The 13,354-nt window shown below is 37.0% G+C and overlaps 1 protein-coding gene across 2 annotated transcripts in view; it reads right to left on the bottom strand.

The window, feature by feature from the left end:
- The window catches only part of LOC141400172 (uncharacterized), an 85,941-nt gene extending 73,327 nt beyond the window's left edge, over positions 1 to 12,614 (bottom strand). The window contains exon 1 of one of the 2 annotated variants that reach the window (XM_073979624.1): positions 11,958 to 12,614. The gene's annotated coding sequence lies outside the window, so the exon portion shown is untranslated. The remainder of the gene's footprint in view (positions 1 to 11,957) is intronic. The other variant, XM_073979622.1, reaches the window with a different exon arrangement.
- Positions 12,615 to 13,354: the final 740 nt, after the last annotated feature.

The following is a 13,354-nucleotide window of genomic DNA, read 5'->3' as shown; positions in this document are numbered from 1 at the left end:
GATATTTTCGAAAGTCTAGAACTTTTTGCGAAATGATTCCGAATGTGAAAGACTTTCTGGGAAATTAATCCGAAAGTTAATTACCCTACAGAAAATGACTCCTAGTGTCATTTGGATAATAGTAAATTACTTCGAATACCATACTATGGAGCATTTACCTTTTAGTAAAAGATAGCTAATGTCATTTACTTTTCCGCAAATTATAACGACTGCAATATCCTCCATAGGAACCAACTCCGAAAGTTGTTTGGTCTAGGAAAGAAAACACATCGAAAAAATTTGGATAGTAAATAGTTCCGAATATCTTCCATATGTCATTTGTGATTGATTTAATGCACACATCTTTCATCCACTTGTCGTCTAGTTGTTACCCTCCGCCGCCCTTCATGTTATTTCAAACATCCATTTGCACCTATCTTAAAACCCATGCTCCTAAGCCAAACGAAGAACGGAAGTTGATAAATTTAGAATAAAATTTATAGTAAAAAAAAACAAAATAAATATTTACATTTAACTTGCGAATGGGGGGAATCCAGCCAGCAGCTTCTCTCCCTGCTTGAATCGTAGACACTTGCCGATATTTGTAATCAGGGCTTCAAAGGCAACGCACTCTGTTTTAAGACCTCAGAACATAAAACAATTTTCTTCTATGAATCATCAACACATTTAATTTCAAATTAGTTTAGGGTGTTTTCGTAGAGGGACGCAGCATTTTACACGCGACTAAAGAACGGGGGCAAAGGCAGGCACTACAGGAAACCTCAACATGTGTTTATAAGAAGAAGGCATTGGATTGAGTCGCCACATACATATGTGTGTATGTTTGTTGTTATTATTATTTTATGGTTTAGGGGAAGTTTATAAGTTGTTCGTTCCATTAGGTTCCTGTCGAAAGAAAAAAATATTTGACGCGTGCTACTTGTTGTAATTGGAAAATTGTGTACTGCTGCTGGCTGGGCTCTATTCTAATGTTTATATTGAAATTCTAGAGGAAATTCTTTACTCTGCTCGATCAATTCAAATGCTGCCAAGAATGAACATGGCTCTGAGCTCCTCTATGACGCCCAACATCAACATCATCATTATTGTTTACTTCATTATCACCCTCATTATTGCTGCTGTTGTTGTTGTGTTGTTTTCATTTGGCCACAAGTTTTGTTTCTCGCTAATGTAAAAACTGAAGGCAAGGTAATGGGAGGTGGTTTGGTTTCTTTACCAAGTGAAGGAGGAAGGGAGGGAGGGAGGAAGGTAGGGCGGAGGTTGTAAGTTCGTTGTAACGTCAGCCGCCACACAGTGTGTAAAAACATCCAACTCGGCACTAGTATTCATGGCTATTGCGCGTCCGTCTATGCCAGTCTTTATACGATTTTAATTTCTCCTCTGCCTTAAAGAAGAGCATGCCATCGAACAAATCTCTTCCTATTCCTAACAATTTTAAAAATAAACTTGGAATAATACTTTGGCTGGCGTACGTGTCTTTTTTGTGGCATCTAGTGTAAGGTTAGTGTGTGTGTACGCGCGCATTATTGCCCAATTTTTAAACGTCAAAGTAATGTTTACAAAGTAAGATGCGTTTGCAGGCGGCCACAAAGTAATTGAATTGAATAAAGAAAATTCATTAAACATAGAGAAAATTATTTTCAAAATCATCAATTACAACAAACAAAAAATTGTTTTAAGATCTTTTACTATGGAGTAAATGATATTCGGAGTCATTCACTGTAGAGTAAATGACATGTTAAGAGTAAATGTCATTCGGAATCGTTTCATATAAAATAAACGAATTCGGAGTCATTTTATTTAGAGAAAATTACTTTCGAAGACATTTTCTACAGAGTAAATGGCTTTCGGAGACATTTACTACAGAATAAATGATTTTCGGAGTCATTTACTAGAGAGTAAAAGTCTTTCGGAGTCATTTGTTACAGACTAATAGACTTTTGGAGTTGTTTTTCACAAAGCTAATGATTTTGGGAGTCATTTTCTACAGAGAATGGTACTTTTGGAATCACTTACTACAAAATAAATGAGTTTCGGAGTTATATGTTACAGAGTTAATGACTTTCGGAGTCATTTTCTACAGCAAGAATGACTTTCGGAGTCATTTTCCACAGAGTAACTGACTTTCGGAATCATTTACTACAGAATAAATTACTTTCGGAGTCATTGACTACAGAATAAATGACTTTGTGAGTCATTTACTAACGAGTAAAAGTCTTTCTGAGTGATTTTTTCCAGAGCTAATGATTGTCATAGTCATTTCCTATAGAGCAAACGACTTTCGGAGTCATTTTCTACAGAGTAAATGACTTTCGGAGTCATTTTCTACAGAGTAAATAACTTTCGGAGTCATTTTCTACAGCAAGAATGACTTTCGGAGTCATTTACTACAGAATAAATTACTTTCGGAGTCATTTACACAGAATAAATTACTTTGTGAGTCATTTTTTCCAGAGTTAATGATTTTCGTAGTCATTTCCTATAGAGTTAATTACTTTCGGAGTCATTTTCTACAGAGTAAATGACTTTCGGAGTCATTTTCTACAGAGTAAATAACTTTCGGAGTCATTTACTACAGAATAAATGACTTTGTGAGTCATTTACGAACGAGTAAAAGTATTTCTGAGTCATTTTTCCAGGGTTAATGACTTTCGGAGTCATTTTCTACAGAGTAAATGACTTTCGGAGTCATTTTCTACAGAGTAAATAACTTTCGGAGACATTTTCTACAGAATAAATAACTTTCGGAGTCATTTACTACAGAATAAATGACTTTGTGAGCCATTTACTAACGAGTAAAAGTATTTCTGAGTCATTTTTCCAGGGTTAATGACTTTCGGAGTAATTTTCTACAGAGTAAATGACTTTCGGAGTAATTTTCTACAGAGTAAATAACTTTCGGAGACATTTTCTACAGAATAAATAACTTTCGGAGTCATTTACTACAGAATAAATGACTTTGTGAGCCATTTACTAACGAGTAAAAGTATTTCTGAGTCATTTTTCCAGGGTTAATGACTTTCGGAGTAATTTTCTACAGAGTAAATGACTTTCGGAGTAATTTTCTACAGAGTAAATAACTTTCGGAGACATTTTCTACAGAATAAATAACTTTCGGAGTCATTTACTACAGAATAAATGACTTTGTGAGCCATTTACTAACGAGTAAAAGTATTTCTGAGTCATTTTTTCCAGAGTTAATGATTTTCGTAGTCATTTCCTATAGAGTTAATGACTTTCGGAGTCATTTTCTACAGAGTAAATGACTTTCGGAGTCATTTTCTACAGAGTAAATGACTTTCGGAGTCATTTTCTACAGAGTAAATGACTTTCGGAGTCATTTACTACAGAATAAATTACTTTCGGAGTCATTTACTACAGAATAAATGATTTTGTGAGCCATTTTTTCCAGAGTTAATGATTTTCGTAGTCATTTCCTATAGAGTTAATGACTTTCGGAGTCATTTTCTACAGAGTAAATGACTTTCGGAGTCATTTTCTACAGAGTAAATGACTTTCGGAGTCATTTTCTACAGAGTAAATAACTTTCGGAGTCATTTACTACAGAATAAATTACTTTCGGAGTCATTTACTACAGAATAAATGACTTTGTGAGCCATTTACTAACGAGTAAAAGTATTTCTAAGTCACTTTCTACAGAGTAAATGACTTTCGGAGTCATTTTCTGCAGAGTAAATGACTTTCGGAGTCATTTTTTACAGAATAAATGACATTTGGAACCACTTACTACAATAAAAATGACTTTCTGAGTCATTTACTACAGAGTAATTGACTTTCTGAGTCATTTACTGCAGAATAAATGAATTTCGGAGTCATTTTCTACAGGTTAAATTACTTTCGGAGTCATTTTCTGCAGAGTAAATGACTTTCGGAGTAATTTTCTACAGAGTAAATGACTTTCGGAGTCATTTTCGACAGAATAAATTACTTTCGGAGTCACTTTCTACAAAGTAAACGACTTTCGGAGTCATTTTCTGCGGACTAAAAGAATTTTGGAGGTATTTGTCACAGAGTTAATGGCTTTCGGAGTCATTTACAAAGAATAAATGACTTTCGGAGTAATTTTCTACAGGTTAAATGACTTTCGGGGTCATTTTCTGCAGAGTAAATGACTTTCGGAGTCATTTTCAAAAAGTAAATGACTTTCGGAGTTATTTTCTACAGGATAAATCACTCTCGTAGTCATTTTGTACAGAATAAATTACTTTCGGAGTCATTTTCTACAGGGTAAATGACTCTCGGAGTGATTTTCTGCATAGTAAATTAATTTCGGAGTCATTTTATCAAAATAATAAATAACTTTCGTATGCATTTTCTACAGAATACATTATTTTCGGAGTCATTTTCTACAGAATAAATTACTTACGGAGTCATTTTCTACAAAGTAATGACGTTCGTAGTCATTTGCTTCAGAGTAAACTACTTTCGGACTCATTTACTCAGGAGTAAAAATCTTTCGGAGTAATTTACTACAGTATAAACTATTTTTGCAGTTATTTGTTACAGAGTTAATGACATTCGGAGTCATTTTCTACCGGGTATATGAGTTTCGGAATCATTTACTACAGTGAAATCAACTTACGGAGTCATTATCTTCAGAGTAAATGACTTTCGGAGTCATTTTCTACAGAATAAATGACTCCCGGAGTCATTTTCTGCAGAGTAAATTACATTCGGAGTCATTTTCTACAGAATAAATCAATTTCGGGGTCACTTTCTACAGCGTAAATGACTTTCGGAGTCACTTTCTACAGCGTAAATGACTTTCGGAGACATTTTCTACAGGTTAAATGACATTCGGAGTCATTTTCTGCAGAGTAAATGACGTTCGGAGCGATTTCCTACAGAATAAATAACTTTCGTATGCATTTTCTAGAGAATACATTACTTTCGGAGTCATTTTCTACAGGATAAATGACTCTCGGAGTCATTTTCTGCAGAGTAAATTACTTTCGGAGTCATTTTCTACAGAATAAATCAATTTCGGAGTCACTTGCAGCCACTTACTACAATATAAATGACTTTCTGAGTCATTTACTGCAGAGTAATTGACTTTCTGAGTCATTTACTGCAGAATAAATGAATTTCGGAGTCATTTCCTACAGGTAAAATGATTTTCGGAGTCTATTTCGGAGTCATTTTCTCAGAATAAATTAATTTCGGAGTCACTTTCTACAGAGTAAATGACTTTCGGAGTCATTTTCTGCAGAGTAAATGACTTTCGGAGACATTTTCTACAGGTTAAATGACATTCGGAGTCATTTTCTGTAGAGTAAATGACGTTCGGAGCGATTTCCTACAGAATAAATAACTTTCGTATGCATTTTCTACAAAATACATTACTTTCGGAGTTATTTACTACAGAATAATTTACTTTCGGAGTCATTTCCTACAGAATAAATTACTTTCGGAGTAATTTTCTACAGAGTAATGACGTTCGTAGTCATTTGCTTCAGAGTAAACAACTTTCGGACTCATTTACGCAAGAGTAAAAGACTTTCGGAGTAATTAACTACAGTATAAACTATTTTTGCAGTTATTTGTTATAGAGTTAATGACATTCGGAGTCATTTTCTACCGGGTATATGAGTTTCGGAATCATTTACTACAGTGAAATCTACTTTCGGAGTCATTGTCTTCAGAGTAAATGACATTCGGAGTCCCTTTCTACAGGGTAAAGGGATTTCGAAGTAATTCGATAAAGAGTAAATTACTTTCAATCAATTATTTTGGAGAGTTCATGACTTTCGGAATAAATTACAGCATATAAAATCTATTTCGGAGACTTTTCCTACAGATGAATTGACTTTCGGACTCATTAGCTGTAGAGTTAGTGACATTCCAAGTCCAAGTATCCTACCCTAAGGGAATTGTGACTTCGTTCACATACCTTGCAAATTTATCCCAATTAGAGTCGATGACGCCATGCATTCCTAAATTAAAATTTCCACCTCCTGAACGGCACCACAAAGCAGAGCTGAGATTATTTTTCCTACTGTAATAACCCCACACAACGAAGGTGAGGGTGTTGTGAGTGAGATGGGCTTTGTCGGTGGTGGTGGTGGTGGTGTAAATGCTGCAGTTGCCATTGTTCTGTTCCATGGTTGCATGGTGAGTAAGTAGTAATTTTCAAAACTAATCGATAACAATTAAATTGACAACAAGAACAGAAACAACAATGACAATCATAACAAATGCCACAAAGGTGTAGTGTAAGCTTTGAAATGTTCAATTGGAGAAAAGGAGGTATGAAGAGAGAAAATTAGAACACCTAATTCTCTCGTATACTCTATTGAGAATATCTCACACAAATAATAACGGTAAGTACGAATTGAAATGAGAATTGTAGGGGAAGAAAGGACAATTCATATTGGACAGACAAAAGACAACAATAACAACAAGAAATCTAAGCACATTCGCAGGATACGAATGAATCAACAAACTAACAACAAGCCGAGCTGTTTGTCATTGTAATGGCAAGTACAATTTTAATCGACAGGAGTCCGTAAACAGCAACAACAACAACACCAGCTAGGCCACCATGCCACACGATGACGAATAGACAACGAAAATTGTCAATTAAATATTGACTTGGAATAAAGTCGTGGTGGTGTCGTGGGGGAGAGCTGTTCTTAGAATGGAATGACAGTGGGAGGCAAATTAACTCAGAATCAAATTTGTAAATTGTGGAGGGTGAGGGAAACCCCTCAAAAGGAAGACATAAAATAGACTTAAATTGAGTTTAGAAAAGTTGACGTTGGCTGGCGTGGAAAATGCAAAGCAACGGAGGAAGAAGACAAACAAGTTGATGTCATAGTTTGGAAAATGTACTACAAGTAGCAATAACAACAACAGCAAAACCATCAACGTTGTATTGAAACTGGCCTTAAAGTTGAAAAGAGATAGTCAGAAATTTCACAAGGATAATTGTGGGATTAGGAATTCGTTTATTTTTCTCTTTCATTCCCACAAAACTTAGTTTTGAAACCCCCTTACAAAGGACGGTTAAATAAAGAGATTTTCTGCAGAGAAACAGAGCGAAAAACACAAAGAGAGAGAGTGAAATGTTATCAATTCCCATCAGAGGTTTAATCCCGTTATATAAATTTACCCAAAAAAAAGGTGGAGTACATAAAAGAGAGTTACATCTGTTCCTTTGGGGGGTAAAACTCAATGTGAGCTTCATTGTGTGTGTGTCTGTGTGACATCAGGATGTGTTCAAAACTAGAATGATAAACCCGTAATGATGACGACACTCACAACACAGCAGAATACCCAACGGAGACCAAGGCGGCACACACAGACACAATAGAGTTGCCGTGTTTGATGGATTTTTCATGGTCAAAAATTACATTTGGTCGATAGGTCGGAAATTTACTATGGAGTAAATAACTTTTGGAGGCATTTTAATGCAGTTAATGACTTTTGAAGTTATTTACTACATATTAAATGACTGAGAGTCACTTACTTCAGAGTAAAAGGCTTTCGGGATCATTTACTATGGATTAAATGACTTTCGTTGTTATATACTATGGAGTAAATAGCTTTCCGAGTTTACTAATACATTATAAATGACTTTCGGAGTAATATACTATCGAGTGAATGACATTCGGAGTAATATACTATCGAGTGAATGACTTTCGAAATAATTTCCTATGGAGTAAATTACTTTCGGAGTCATTTAATATGGAGTACATCACTTTCGGAGTTATATACTATGGAGTAGATGGCTTTCCGAGTTAACTAATACATTATAAATGAGTTTCGGAGTTATTTACTATGGAGTAATTGACTTTCGGAGTTAGTTCATACGGAGTAAATGGCATTCGGAGTCATTTACTATGGGGTAAATCGCTTTTGAAGTTACGTACTATGGAGTAAATGACTATCGCACTTGTATACTATGCGGTAAATGGCTTTTCGATCAAACTGATATATTTTAAATGACTTTCCGAGCCATATCGAGTGAATGACTTTCGGAGTCATTTACTAAGTAGTAAATCACTTTCGGAGTCATTTACTAAGTAGAAAATTATTTTCGCAGCCATTTATTATAGAGAAAATCACTTTCGGAGTTATTTACTTCGGTGTAAATGATTTTCGGGGGTTTCACTACATATTAAATGACTTTTCGAGTCATCTACTTTGGATTAGATGACGTTCAGAGTCATCTTCTCTAGAGTAGACGACGTCCGGAGTCATATTTTCTAGAGTATATCTCTTTCGGAGTCATCTCCTCTAGAGTAGATGATGTTCGGACCCATTTTCTTTAGAAAAGATGACGTTCGTAGTCATCTTCTTTAGAGTAGATGACGTTTGGAGTCATCTTCTCTAGAGTTGATAACGTTCGGAGTCATCTTCTTTAGAGTAGATGACGTTCGGAGTCATCTTCTTTACGGTAGATGACGTTTGGAGTCATCTTCTCTAGAGCAGATGACGTTCGGAGTCATCTTCTCTAGAGCAGATGACTTTCGGAGTCATCTATTCTAGAGTAGATGACGTTCGGAGTCATCTTCTCTGCATTAGATGACGTTTGGAGTCATCTTGTCTAGAGTAGATGACGTTCGGAGACATATTCTCAAGAGTAGATGACGTTTGGAGTCATCTATTCTAGAGTATATGACGGTCGGAGTCATTTTCTCTAGAGTAGATGACGTTCGGAGTCATCTTATCAAGAGTAGATGACGTTCGGACTCATCTTCTCAAGAGTAGATGACGTTCCGAGTCATCTTCTGTAGAGTGGATGACGTTGCGGGTAATTTTCTCTACATTAGATGACGTTCAAAGTCATCTTCTTTAGAGTAGATGACGTTCGGAATCATAGTCTCTAGAGTAGGTGACGTTCGGAGTCATCTTCTCTGGAGTAGGTGACGTTCGGAGTCATCTTCTCTGGAGTAGATGATGTTCGGAGTCATCTTCTCTAGAGTAGATGACGTTCGGAGTCATCTTCTGTAGAGTATATGACGTTCGGAGTCATCTTCTGTAGAGTAGATGACGTTCGTAGTCATCTTCTCAACAGTAGATGACGTTCGGAAACATCTTCTCAAGAGTTGATGACGTTCGGGGTAATCTTCTCGGCAGTAGATGACGTTCGGAGTCATCTTCTCTAGAGTAGATGACGTTCGGAGTCATCTTCTCTAGAGTAGATGACGTTCGGAGTCATCTTCTCTAGAGTAGATGACGTTCGGAGTCATCTTCTCTAGAGTAGATGACGTTCGGAGTCATCTTCTCTAGAGTAGATGACGTTCGGAGTCATCTTCTCTAGAGCAGAAGACGTTCAGAGTCATCTTCTCTAGAGCAGATGACGTTCGGAGTCATCTTCTCTAGAGCAGATGACGTTCGGAGTCATCTTCTCTAGAGCAGATGACGTTCGGAGTCATCTTCTCTAGAGCAGATGACGTTCGGAGTCATCTTCTCTAGAGCAGATGACGTTCGGAGTCATCTTCTCTAGAGCAGATGACGTTCGGAGTCATCTTCTCTAGAGCAGATGACGTTCAGAGTCATCTTCTCTAGAGTAAATGACCTTCGGAGTCATCTTCTCTAGAGTAGATGACGTTCGAAGTGAACTTCTCTAGAGTAGATGACGTTCGGAGTCATCTTCTCTAGAGCAGATGACGTTCTGAGTCATCTTCTCTAGAGTAGATCACGTTCGGAGTCATCTTCTTTAGAGTATATGACGTTCGGAGTCATTTTCTTTACGGTAGATGACGTTCGGAGTCATCTTCTTTACGGTGATGACGTTCGGAGTCATCTGCTCCAGGTCAAATGACGTTCGGAGTCATCTTCTTTACGGTGGATGACGTTCGGAGTCATCTTCTCTAGAGTAGATGACGTTCGGAGTCATATTTTCTAGATTAGATGACGTTCGGAGTCATCTTCTCTAGAGTAGATGACGTTCGGAGTCATATTTTCTAGATTAGATGACATTCGGAGTCATCTTCTCTAGAGTAGATGATGTTCGGAGTAATCTTCTTTAGAGAATATGACGTTCGGAGTCATCTTCTCCAGGTCAAATGACGTTCGGAGTCATCTTCTCTAGAGCAGATGACGTTTGGAGTCATCTTATCTAGAGTAGATGACGTTCGGAGACATATTCTCAAGAGTATATGACGTTTGGAGTCATCTATTCTAGAGTAGATGACGTTCGGAAACATCTTCTTAAGAGTTGATGACATTCGGAAACATCTTCTCTAGAGTATATGACGTTCGGAGTCATCTTTTTTAGAGTAGATGACGTTCGGAGTCATCTTCTTTAGAGTAGATGACGTTCGGAGTCTACTTCTTTAGAGTAGATGACGTTCGGAGTCATCTTCCCTAGAGTAGATGACTTTCGGAGTCATCTATTCTAGAGTATATGACGTTCGGAGTCATCTTCTCTAGAGTAGATGATGTTCGGAGTAATCTTCTTTAGAGAATATGACGTTCGGAGTCATCTTCTCCAGGTCAAATGACGTTCGGAGTAATCTTCTCTAGAGTAGATGACGTTCGGAGTCATCTTCTTTAGAGTAGATGACGTTCGGAGTCTACTTCTTTAGAGTAGATGACGTTCGGAGTCATCTTCTCTATAGCAGATGACATTCGGAGTCATCTTCCCTAGAGTAGATGACTTTCGGAGTCATCTATTCTAGAGTATATGACGTTCGGAGTCATCTTCTCTAGAGTAGATGATGTTCGGAGTAATCTTCTTTAGAGAATATGACGTTCGGAGTCATCTTCTCCAGGTCAAATGACGTTCGGAGTAATCTTCTCTAGAGTAGATGACGTTCGGAGTCATCTCCTCTAGAGTAGAGCCATTTTCTAGGGAGTAAATCACTTTCGAAGTTAGTTCCTATGGAGTAAATGACATTTGGAATCACTTACTATGGATAAAATTACTTTCGGAGTAATCTTCTCTAGAGTAGTAGATGACGTTGGAAGTCATCTCATCTACTGTAGATGAATTTCGGAGTCATCTTCTCTACTGTAGATGAATTTCGGAGTCATCTTCTCTACTGTAGATGAATTTCGGAGTAATCCTCTCTAGAGTAGATGGCGTTCGAAGTCATCTTCTCTAGAGTAGATGACGTTCGGAGTCATCTTCTCTAGAGTAGATAACGTTCGGAGTCATCGCCTCTACTGTAGATGAATTTCGGAGTCATCTTCTCTACTTTAGATGAATTTCGGAGTCATCTTCTCTAGAGTATATGACGTTCGGAGTCATCTTCTCCAGACCAGATGACGTTCGGAGTCATTTTCTCTAAAGTAGATGACGTTCGGAGTCATCTTCTCCAGACCAGATGACGTTCGGAGTCATTTTCTCTAGAGAAGATGACATTCGGAGTCATCTTCTCGAGAGTTGATGACGTTCGGAGTCATCTTCACTAGAGTAGATGACGTTCGGAGTCATCTTCTCCAGAGTAGATGACGTTCGGAGTCATCTTTTCTGGAGTAGGTGACGTTCGTAGTCATTTGCTCTACATTAATGGCTTTTGGGGAGTCACCATTCAATTTTGGTGTTTTTTGGTTATTTATCGATTTGGTATGAAATACAAAATGCCTTATGGCAACCCTAGACACACAAGTTAGGTTTAGTTTGCCAAAATTGAGGGGTGAAAATCTGCAGTTCAAACGCAGGCACAATCACCCGAACACACACACACAGAAATAAAACCCATCCTAACAACAACAAAAACAAATCCTTAGAAATGCCAATAGGACGAGTATTTGTGTACGGGTGCGTGTGGCTGTGTGTGATTGTAATACAGACTTGAGACAGATGTTGGCTTATAAAAGTCCTGTATTGAGTTTCATTTGAGAAAAACGAAGGATTTTTCCAATCAAGGGTGGAAGGGGTGGTGGAAATGTTTACAATAATCCAAAAACTGATTAAATTTAAGGAAAAATCTTCTACAAATGTTTGAAACAATTAAAAATTATGATTTTTCAATAATACTTACCAATCCCTTGAAATATGGTTATTTTCCCAGCACGAGTTTCAAACTTATAGGATTTTTTTGTTAAGAAGTTATTCACTTTTCGAAATTTATTTGTTTGTAGACTCCTTTGTTTTAATATTTTATATTCTTTTTTTCTATTTTTAAACCACAATTAAAAGCATGTGCTGTCACTTTCACAATATGTCACTCTTTTGCTCTACAAATTTTCAACTAAAGCTTTGTTATCCTCCTGCATTGGAGAGTTGTTTGTCTGTAACTGCCTGTTGTTTTCTTCGTTTCTTGTATTTCTAGCTCTGGCTTTTCCCGTTTTCATTGTCCATGAACTCACACAAGCACACACAACAAACTTGCGCTCACAAAATCTCGGCTCCTTGCATCACGTATGGTTGCGGTTTTTTGCAAATCTTTTGCCAACGAAGCTCGTTTTATATGTTTTATCTTGTATTTTACTTCTTTTCTGTTTGTTTTATTCGCGCCTTTTACCTCACATTACCCGTCGTTTGGCTCTTTGAGCTTAACTTCGTCTTATTGCGATTTGTTTGGGCACAGTTTTCTTTTGCTTCGACCTCCCTTGATTTTCCCACCCAACCGTTGTTTTTGTTTTTGTCCCATATCAACCCCCAGTTTTGAATGTGGTTGCCAAATGTTACATCTGTCAAAATCGGACCTTGCCAATTGAAGAAACTGCATTATCGACTCTAACACATGATACAATAAGAAGGTAGCATTATCAGCCCAGCTGATGGTAACATAAGCTTCGTTCCCGTACTTTTTAATAGTAAAACTCGTAAAAGAGAGAACTGCAAAAAATTTGTTCTTACACAAGTTTTTTGAAATAGTTCGGGAACGGAAAAATGGAAAATACGTCAAAAAAAAACTGGAACAAATGTCAAAGTCGGCGTATCAGCCAATCAGACGCCGGCAACCATGTTACTATTTTTTTACTCGACCAAATTTGTCGTGTAAAAAGTTTTTAAAGAGAGCGTCATTCAGCGCCATTTTTGTTTAAAGAGAAGTGAACATTTTACAACTTTTTTGTGTACGGGAACGCTTTTTCGAGTAAAATGTGTAAAAGTCGTAAAAATTGTAAAAACTTTTTAGTTCTGGAACACAGCTATAATGTGTCAATTGCATTGAATTTATGTCAAATTTTGAAATCTTTGGTCTGTTCCTTTACTTTTAAAAATGGTAACAGTGGCAGAAAATGGTAAAAGTGGTAAACTGCTACCATATAAATTGTATGCTATTAAAAGTAAGGGAACACTTTACAGGTCAAAAATGGTAAGAAATAGTAAACTCAGGCACGTAAAGGAACAGAGCACTTATGTTACCAAAAACGGCAGTTGCTGCTACCTTCTTATTGTATCATGCTCTAACATTAGCTTCGTTCCCGTACT

The sequence above is a fragment of the Musca autumnalis genome, unplaced genomic scaffold, assembly GCF_047663935.1.
Source record: "Musca autumnalis isolate F117 unplaced genomic scaffold, ASM4766393v1 scaffold_3, whole genome shotgun sequence".
NCBI classification, from domain to species: domain Eukaryota; kingdom Metazoa; phylum Arthropoda; class Insecta; order Diptera; family Muscidae; genus Musca; species Musca autumnalis.
The sequence above is the reverse complement of the archived record's forward strand: the minus strand, read 5'-3'. Positions and strand labels throughout refer to the sequence as shown.